Consider the following 10,965-nt stretch of genomic DNA (forward strand, 5'->3'; position numbering starts at 1 on the left):
CTAACATATCATCCCGTATGTGTCAAAGAACACGGAGAAGAGCGAGACAGACGGTGAAGAAATTATAGTTGTCTGTTTCTGCCCGTGTGTCTGCGGGTTTGTCTGTCTGTGTGTGTTCGTGTGTGACAGTGTGTTTTCCTGTCCGTTCGTGGGTAGACCCACTGTCTCTGCCTGACCGTGCCTGACTGAACATTTGTCCGTATACCTCGAATTTTGACTATCCCCCTTGGTTCAGTCCCTTCCAATCTCTATCCGCAAACTTCACATGCTCTGAAACTCTCATTTCAAACAGTTCACAAGATGGCTGCCTGAACCATAGAAAATTAAGAACAGAGGTAAAAATGGAAATTGCATGTATTATTAAAGTATGTACAAATGGAACAATCTTGAGATTCGCCACATCTCCGTACCCTGAGAACCCTGAAACACATGCACACCTCAAATTCATCAGCCTGCTCCAAAACTACCGATTCTGCAAAATCCGTGTGCACCCTCGAATCGGCAGACTTTGCCAAAGCTCTGCATACACCCAGATCCACACGCATATGCAAATACATGTGCGCACCCAACTCAGAATGTGCCCCACATCTTCTGACACCCCCAAATCCGCCTGTTCCGCAATATGCGCTGGCTAACAGCCACTTCTGTGCACATCACCAAATCTCTGTGCACCCCATGTTCTTTACAACACCCCTAAATCAGTGCATATTCTCAAACCCGTCTGCATCCTCATATCCGTGAGAAACCCAAACCTACTGGACTCCCAAATGCACATTAAATGATCCCAGAGAAATATCATTTCAAACAGTTCATAAAATGGCAATTGCTATATATTAAAAAAAAACAAGGATCGAGGTCAAATATCATATTGTTTTAATTATTAAAGTCTGTATAAACAGAACAATCTTGCGATTGGGCACACCTACAAATCCACCGGCTTCCCCGAGTCACTGTTTACCTCCGAATCTGCAAGCACATCCAACTCTGCACATATCTGTAACTCAGTGTTCACTCAGAGATCTGTGCTCGCCGACAAGCCCGCATTCAGCCCTCAAATCAGTGTGCACCCCCAAGAAACGGACACACTATATCCCAGGGTACTCACACATTTGCTGACATGCCCGTTAATCTGCGTTCATCTGCAAATCGGCATGCGCCGCCAAACCGGTATGCATCCCCAAATTCACCGACAAAGCCGGAATTCTGCGCACATTCCCAAGTCCGTGCACAACCCATATCTGTGCATACACCTACTCAGTAAATTATTCCAGAGCAGGAATCATTTCAAACACTTCACAAAAGAGCGGCTTCCACCTTTAAATGCCCGAACAGATGTCCACATGCGTATTCACCCGCATATTCCCTCAAATTAGCGCACTTCTACACATCGGTATGCGTCGCGAAATCTGTGTGCACCCCAATTCCGTGCACACGTTAACCACCACCCACATGCACGTCAGACTATCACAGAGGAGCAATCATTTCAAGTAGTCCCACCTTTATAATTTAAGATGTATTTATTACTAAAGCATCTATAAATGAAAGAACTTTTAGATTCGCCATACCTCCACACCCAGAGAACCCTGAGATACGTGCACACCCCAAATCCACGAACTACCAAAATTGTCTGTGCAACCCCAAATCCGTTGACATTCCCAAACTTGTGCACCTCCCCAAACCCATCTTCACCCCCGTTTCAATGGGTGCCCCCAAATCTACCGACACCTCCATATTCACTGACAAATCCCCATTACTTCACACAGCAGCAATTCCCTGTGCACGTCCATATTCGCCAAAACCCCCTTAAATCAGCGCACTCTTCAAATCTGCCTGCACCCCAAAATGCTTGTGCACCCCGAACCTGCCGGCACACTCACATGCACATTAGATTATCTCAGAGCAAGAATCATTTCGCGCAGTTCACAAAATATCTGCCTCCACGCCAAAAAATAGTAAGAACCGAGGCCAAGGTCCAAGTTGCATTTAATATTAAAGTCTGTATCAATGAAACAACGTTGAGATTCGGCACATCTCCAAATCCACCGGGATTCCCAAATCTGAGCGTATCTCAAATGTGTGTGCACTGTGTAGGGTTCCTGGAGTGCCCCTATTAACTGTTTGAAGAGAGAGAGAGAGTTATTTATCACCGATGATTGTTTTGAAGAGAGAGAGAGAGAGAAGATTAACGGTTGGACTGCCACGTTAGGACACGGGAGGTAACGTTGGATTTCTACTTTGGAGATAGCACCGAGCAGCTGGAAAGTTGCTATGGTGACCGACAGCACATTATTGATGTGACTTTCAAGGACTTGTTGCCTGCTTGCATTTCTTCACAGACAAAGGAAGGGGGGACTCTTTGAATTACAGGTGATGCTCAGCACGGTGAGATAAATAGGAGGTCAGATGATATAGATCTCAGACACATGATCTGGACACTGAATGAGCATTGCTGTGCCCGCAGAGAAAGTGGGTTTTGGAGGATCGATCAGGCGAATCGACCTAATTGCTCTTCCAGTGAAGGAGAAGGGGTTGACTGGTGGAGAGTTGTCTATGTGTCCATCCTTGCCGGGGTGATAGCTCCACCACAGAAAACCGGTCCCCCCTTTGTTACAGTCACAGTCGGTGACTTGTGAAGGATTTCGGCGGACGACGAGAAGATCGACGGCATCAGCTCACCTGAAGATTCAACTCTCCCCCCCTCCCTCTCTCTCTCTCTCTCCCCTCCCCCACCCCACGCTACTGAACTAAATACCATGAACTGAACTGAACTTTACTCATCATCGTTAGACTGTAACTTTTTACCCCTAGACATAAAGAAACTTGGTTTTTCATACATATATTTCCACACTTTCTGATTGATGTACTTATATATATATAATTGCTAACCTGTTTGATTTATGCACATTTATATTACTGTGTTGCGTAGTTATTAATAAATATTATTAGTTTATAGCAATCCTAGACTCCAAAGTGTTTTCCATCTTTTCTGGTTCTTTATTCCCGTCACGGGGTTCGTCACAGCATCCGCAGATCTGTGGGCACTCCAAAACCCGCTTGCAATCCCTAACTCAGTGGTCTCCTCGAAATCCATGCACACCCCCAACACTGCCGACACCCCCAAATCCACCAACGTTCCCAGATCCCTGCGCACCGCAAACCTGCTGACAACTCCACATACACATTAGATTATCCTAGAACAAGAATCATCTGAAACAATTCACAAAGTAGATTTTCCACCTTAAATCAAATAGCAAGTTCAAAGTTCAAAATACATCAGTTATTAAAATATCTGTGAATGAAACAACCTTGAGATTCATCACACCCACAGTTCCACGGACACCCCAAATCCGTGTGCATCCCCAAGCTCGCGGACACATCCAAACTTGTGTGCAACCCCAAATCATTGTGCACTCCCAAATCCCTGTGCACCCTCCCAACGTTCATGCATCCTCAAATCAGTGTGCACCCCCATATTTACTGAGACACTCTGAAATCTGCGCACATCCGCACATCAATTTGCACTCCAAACCCGCTGACATCCCCACATGCACATCGGTTTATTCCAGAGCAAAAATCATTTCAAACAGTTCAGAAGATAGCTGCCCCATCTTAAAACGTTCAAAGTTCAAAATGTATTAATTATTAAAGTATATCTGAATGTTTGCATCTCTGTGTGTTTATATGTGTTCACCTATGTGTCTGTCCGTCTTGTTGTGTGTCTGTGTGTGTTTGGGTCAGAGACCAGCTGGAGGACAGCGCCCGGTCTTTGTCGTGACGGCTTGACGACTGGGAACACGTGGCTAGTGTGGAAGAATCCCTTCAGGACACCAGAGAGACGTGTGTACACTGGCTCAGGGAACTATACAGCACTGCATTGTTTGTAACGAATACAACAATATCGTAGGCTTACTTCTGAAGAGCGGAGAGCTCGGACAGTCTCTACTAAATACATTTGGGGAGGATGAAGAACGCATGAAAGAGTGAACCCATGAGGAGAGTTTGATGGCTCTGGGCCTGTGCTGCTCAGTTTAGAAAAATAAGGGAGACATTATATTCAAAACTATCGAATATGGAAAGCACACAGAGCAAAGTGGGGACCTGGGAAGGCAAATGTGATACTGCAGGTGTGTGTGTGTGTGTGTGTGTGTGTGTGTGTGTGTGTGTGTGTGTGTGTGTGTGTGTGCGTGCGCGCGCGCGTGTGTGTGTGTGTGTGTGTGTGTGTGTGTGTGTGTATTTGGGAATCTATGTGTGTATGTTACTCTATATCTGGTATGTATTTTGGTCTCTGTCTCTATATATTTGTCTGCCTATGTGTGTAAGTGCGTGTGAATGGGTTTTGTTACTTTTGTCTCTGCCTGCTCTTGCCCGATCTGACGTGTCCGTGTACCTCAAACTCATTTTATCACCTTTTGTTCAGTCCCTTCACATCTCCCTCCATGAACTTCACACGCTCTCGAACTGCTGGACAACTTTAAAATCCCTGCCCTGATCGCCTTATTTTGATCAAGGATGCCCAGCACCTATACACTTCTATACCCCACCAAAACATTTTAAATCATCCTACTTCCTTCACAGACAACAGAGCCAACCAGTTTCCTCATCTACAAATTATCTGGCGTGACAGAGCACTATAAAAATGAATCTGACCGTGTTCCGCTATTTAGTCCGTACCAAATTGTTATTTTCCCAAGTTTCATGACCTCACCTCGAAAATGGCCCTCAACACCCATCCCATCTGTGTCGGTATCCAAACCCCTCTTCCATGCAATCATAGCCACATCATCCACTTCCGCTGGCACTTTTCTTCTTTCACTCTTAAACAGAGAACTCTAGTCCCAGCCTCACCCAACCTCAGCGGAAAAATCTTGCCTGCATTTACCTTGTCTATATCAGTCATAATTTGCATACCTCTATGAAATTTCAAATCATTTGCTTAAGTTCCAGGGATTAATGTCCAAACCTATTTAACTATTCCTTACAACTCCGAACTCAAATCCCGGCAAACATATTGTAAATATTCACGGCATCCTTTCAGTTTTATTGATATTTTTCCTGCATGCGGGTGACAAATGCTGCACACAATACTCCAGATTAGGACTCATAAACGTTTTATACAACTTAAACATATATTCCCATCTCTTGTACTCAATATTTTGATTTATGAAGGCCAATGTGCCTACATCTTTCTGTACGATTCTCTCTAGCGGTGACGCCACTTTCAGTGAATTATGAATCTGTGTTTCCTGATTCCTCTGTTCTACCGACTCCTCCGGGCCCTACTGCTCACCGTGTCTTCATGCACCCCCATGCTGGGCGCTCCCCGGCCCGCAGAAACTTTTACATTCCAATCAGATTATTCCAGAGTAGGATGCATTTCGAACAGTTCGCAAAATAGCTGTCTACACCTTACAAAATAGCAGGAACAAAGTTCAATGTTTTAAGTGTATTTATTATTAAAGTATCTACAAATGAAACAACCTTGATATACGTCAAAAAATCCCCGAAATCCACCGACACCTCCAAAATCCATGTGCAGCCCTAAATCCGCGGCACACCCAAATCTGTGTGCACCGCCATATCTGTCGGCACACCACAAATCTGTATGTACCCACGAATCTGCGTACACGCCAGGTCAGTGTACAGCCCATATTTGCCGACATGCCCCAAAAATCGAGGCAAATCTACACAAATAAGCTACCCTTAGCTTCTGATTTGCTTCGATAAAGGTCGATATCCACAGCTGAACATTGAACAGCTTTTGTCGCTGAACGGTCAAACCGCTCGTCCACCTCAACACTCAATGTGCAGGGACCCGGACAATGTCAATCTGGAAACCAATACCTCGTATGCGAAATAAAGTTTGATGAGTTTCTGACATTAAATCTGACCTACTGATGGAATGACTTGTTTTAAGGCACATCAAAACCAAAAAAAAGCTGAACAAATTACAACCTTACGTGGACAAGTGTGCCTACAATGATAGCAACTAATTCTGCTGAAAATGCTGCTAAATGTTTGGTACGTTGTTTCCTTATTGTCACCTATAATTCGTGCACAAAAGCAGCCACATCAGCATCCCAGTTAACACCCTTAGATTTTATTAAATCCAGTAACCTAAAATCAGGAAAATGCATTGGAATAAACAAGTTGGGTTTACCGAGAAAGCTGCCGTGGGGCAGCCTGAATAATCCAACTAACCCATATTCCAAGCATGATACCCAAGATTGAAAACACTGTTATTGTGATGTTCCGAACAGCCCAGCAACACACCTTCATCAGGATGATGATTCCTCCGCCGCCTGAAGTTCAATCTGACAGCTGCAACCTCCACAATTGAAAAGGTGCTTCCGATTTCAACCAGTCAATCCGAAACAGCGGGCCATCTCACTGCACCACAACACAAGTTTAAAGTCTGTGCCTTTATCACATCCAGATATTTTAAAATGGAAGAGGAAGCTGATCCATAAACCAGGCAGCCATTATCAAGAACAGATTTGATTGCACAAATCTAAATGGTCAATAAATATTTTCATGCAGCACCCCAGAAAAATCCACGAAGACACAAGTATATTTAATGCTCCTTTACATTTATCGATAATATTAGTGATACACTGCTTCTACGGCAGCTTATTTTCCATCCACGTGGCAAGAAATCCTACCACCAACACTTCTTCAGGAGTTTGAGCCACCGAGTTCAATTCCAGTGCCGGTCTATTAATGCTATTTGTAAAACACATACATTGTGATTTAGCAACTGAAAGCTGCAATGATCATCCATTTACCTGCTGTTTTCACTTAGAACCTCATCCCGGTATTACTGAATCTCTTCACTCAATTTATCTTGATTATGAATCGCAGAAAATGACACAGCCAGGAACTGAACCTTCCTTTTTTCAGGTACAATCAATTTACACTCGTCAATCAATACTGGAATATTTGGATCCCTACGAACACCCCATTACCTTAATCTTTCCTCAAACATCTGCAAGTTTAATATCCCTTCCAATATTATCACAATATGACTTCCAGCAAAATTTTCTCAAAACCTTCACAACTTACCTGACGGCGGCCTGTGCCCTTTCATAAGACGATAAGGCACAGGAACAAAATTAAGCCCTCTAGCCAATTGAGTCTGGTCCGCTGTTAAATCATGGCTAATCTTATTTTTCTCCTCCTCAACCCCAATTCCCGGCCTTCTCCGCATAACCATTGATGCCATGTCTAATAACGAAGGTATCAACCTTTGCCTTAAACACACCCAACGCCCTGTCCTCCATAGCTGCAACTGACAACAATTTCATCACCCTTTGACTAAACAAAATAACCATATCTTTGTTCTGAATGGATGCCCCTCTATCCTGAGGCTGTGCCCTTTTGTCCTAGAGTCTCCCACCATGGGAAACAAACTTTCCACATCTTATCTGTCTAGGCCTTTCAACATTTGAAAAGTTCCCCCCTCATCCTGCTGAATTCTAGCGAGTAATGACCCAGAGCCATCAAATGTTCTTCATACGATAACCATATCACTCCTGGACTCATCCTTGTGAAACTCCTCTGGACTCTTTCCAATGCTGGAGCAATTTTTTCCAAGACGAGGGGCCTAAAGTGTTCACAATTCTCAAGGTGAGGCCTCAGAATCACATCCTTGCAGTTGTATTATTGAGCTCTTGAAATGAATGATAACATGGCATTTGCATTCCTCACCACAGACGTAACATGCAAGGCTTTGGGGCATTCTGTACAAGTACCCCCAAGTTCCTTTGCATCTCAGATTTTTGGATTTTCTCCCCAGTTTGAAAATGGTCCGCACATGTATTTCCACTACCAAAGTGCATGATCATGCATTTTCAAACATTGCATTTCACTTGCCACTTTCTTGCCCAATCTCCTAATCTGTCCACTGTATCCCACCAGGCTTTGGGGAAATTATCCGCCTTTCTGTTCTTTAAGAGACATTACCACCTTTGTGGTCCTGTACTTATACAAATTTGAAAGACATTGTGGTTAATACAGGATAGGAAAGGTTTAGTTTTAGACTCTTACAAGAGGGAAAGGATCTTTCAGCCGCTGCGTCTACGCAACTGAAATGTGCAAACAAGTTAATTGCTGTCCCCGAGGAGAAGCGACAAACACAGGATTATGGGGCGAGTTTGGTGTGTACCCGTTCGGCATGGAATGGGTGGGCCGAGGGAGCAAGGGTCTCGTCCGAATGGTCGACTTCATTCTTTTGACTGCTAAATTTCTTGAAATGTCACATTCAGTTCTGGTTAGCATTCTGTACAAAGGATGTTTTGGGCTGGAAGACTGCAGAGGAGGTTCACCAGAATTGTGGTGGCTTGCGAGCTTGGCCTGTGTAGATGTCAATGTTGATCTACAGAGGGATCTTGGGATCTGAGTTCAATACACTCCTAAAGTATCTGCTTGTTGGGGTTGATAAATGCGGCGTGGGCCAGTTACCGTTAGTAATCGAGGCAGGAAGTTCGGTGACAGGTAGTTACGTTGCAGATTTATAAACCTCTAATTTAACTACATCTGGACGATTGCATTCTATTCCAGCAAAAGATGTGGATGATTTTGACGTTGAGTAGAAAAGGCTTAACAGGGCGTAGCCTGGATAGGGAGAGATTGGACAATTAAGGGATATATTCTCTGGATCTGCAGAGGGCGAGGGAGGCTTGACGGGAGTTTATCGCAATATGGGAGATGCAGGCAGAATGGACAGCTTGTACTTATTTCCCTGAGGATGAATTGTCTAATACTAGAGGGCATATATTTTAGTTGGGGGGGCACTGGCTCATCAGCCCTATTTGTACTCTTTATTTATTTCGTAATTTAATATAATTTGTATTTTTCCTACACTGCTGCTATACAAAAAACACTTATCCATGACAGTAATGTTAAACTTGACTCAGAATGTTTAGAGGAAATGTGCTTTGCAAGCTTTCTTTTCATACTCATAGTGATGTATGTCTGGAATGAAGGCCAGGGTTGCTGAAGGAAGCAAATGAGAAAGGGGGAATTGGATACCACATTAATGTGTGGGGAATGCAGCAATGTCGATGTGTTTGCAGAAGGGAATGGTTTAATAAGGCGTGGAAAGACCAGTTTAGTTGGTTCAGAACAGCACAGAGAGCAGAAGGGCCTGTTCCCCTGCTGCTCTGTTCCATGTTGGTGAGACCACGGCTGGAGTACTGTGTGCATCTCCAGTCGGTGGCCTCAGTGAGGACTTGTTTCACCTGGAAAGGCACAATAAGGATTCACGACTCTTGCAGCCGGGACTGGAGAACTCAAATCAAAAGGAGACTGGATAGTGACTGTGCACTGATCCCAAAGCAGAGGGTGATGGAACACTGATTTCTCCTCCACCACCACAGACCCCACTATCACGTTGCATTTGTAGTGTAATGTAAACGGTGAAAATAACACGAATTGCTTATAATAGAAACTGTTGTGCACATTTCACAAATGCCCGCTTTGCATAGGAACGACACCTCCCGTCGATCAGCGCGCTCATTCTGCAGCAGCTGCATATCAGGCGGGGCCACCAGGTCATCTTGGAAGTTGTCGTCCAATATTGACAGCGTAAGAGGAGGGGCTGAGAGTGGGGCAGATTTCCACAGGGCCGATCGTAGATCAGACACACCTCTGTCTCCTACTGTCACTGGCTGTGGTGCCTGTCGGTCAAAGGAGAACACACATGACAATTAGTTAATATGAATGTCAGTTAGCCTTTCAAATAGCAGTAGAGAATGTTAGAAACAGAGAAACATGGAAAACCTGCAGCGCAATACAGGCCTTTCGGCCCACAATGCTGTGCCGAACATGTACTTACTTTAGAAATTACCTGGGGTTACCCATAGACCTCTGTTTTTTTGAGCTCCATGTACCAATCCAGGATTCTCTTAAAAGACCCTGTCGTATCCCACTACAGCACTATCGCCGTCAGCCCATTCCACGGACTGGCCACTCTCTTCGTATAAAACCTACCCCTTACACATCCTGTATACCTGCCTCCAAGCACCTTAAAAGAGTGCCCTGTCGTGTTAGCCATTTCAGTCCTGAGAAAAAGCCTCTGACTATCCACACGATCAATGCCTGTCATCATCTTAGAAACTGCCGTCGCTCCAAGGAGAAAAGGCAGAGTTCACCTAACCTATTCTCATAAGAGGAAGCCTTAAGGGCTTCGGCTCAACGGGCTTAGGCGGAAACGGGCAAGGCGAAGAGGGTTTGGCATTCATTTTTTGTTGTTATTTGAGGAGAGGGGCAGTATGAGTGTGAGGGCAGTTTGTTGTTCTCGGTGCTGGATGTGGGAGGTCCCGGAGTCTCCCAGCCTCCTGGACGTCCACATCTGCGCCAGGTGTGCCGAGATGCAGCTCCTAAGGGACCGCATCAGGGAACTGGAGCTGCAGCTCGATGACCTTCGTCTGGTCAGGGAGAGTGAGGAGTTGATAGAGAGGAGTTACAGGCAGGTGGTCACACCAGGGCCATGGGAGGCAGACCAGTGGGTCACGGTTAGGAGGGGGAAGGGGAAGAGTCAGGTAATAGAGAGTACCCAGTGGCTGTGCCCCTTGACAATAGGTACTCCTGTTTGAGTACTGTTGGGGGGGGACAGCTTACCTGGGGGAAGCGACAGTGGCCGTGCCTCCGGCACAGAGTCCGGCCCTGTAGCTCAGAAGGGTAGGGCAAGGAAGAGGAGGGCAGTTGTGATAGGGGACTCGATAGTAAGGGGGTCAGATAGGCGATTCCGTGGACGCAGTCCAGAGACCCGGATGGTAGCTTGCCTCCCTGGTGCCAGGGTCCGGGAGATTTCTGATCGTGTCCAAGATATGCTGAACTGGGAGGGTGAGGAGCTAGAGGTCGTGGTACATATAGGTACCAATGACATAGGTAGGAAAAGGGATGAGGTCCTGAAAGGAGAATATAGGGAGCTAGGAAGGGAGTTGAGAAAAAGGACCGCAAAGGTAG

This window comes from Mobula birostris, chromosome 20, assembly GCF_030028105.1.
Source record: "Mobula birostris isolate sMobBir1 chromosome 20, sMobBir1.hap1, whole genome shotgun sequence".
Lineage (NCBI taxonomy): Eukaryota > Metazoa > Chordata > Chondrichthyes > Myliobatiformes > Myliobatidae > Mobula > Mobula birostris.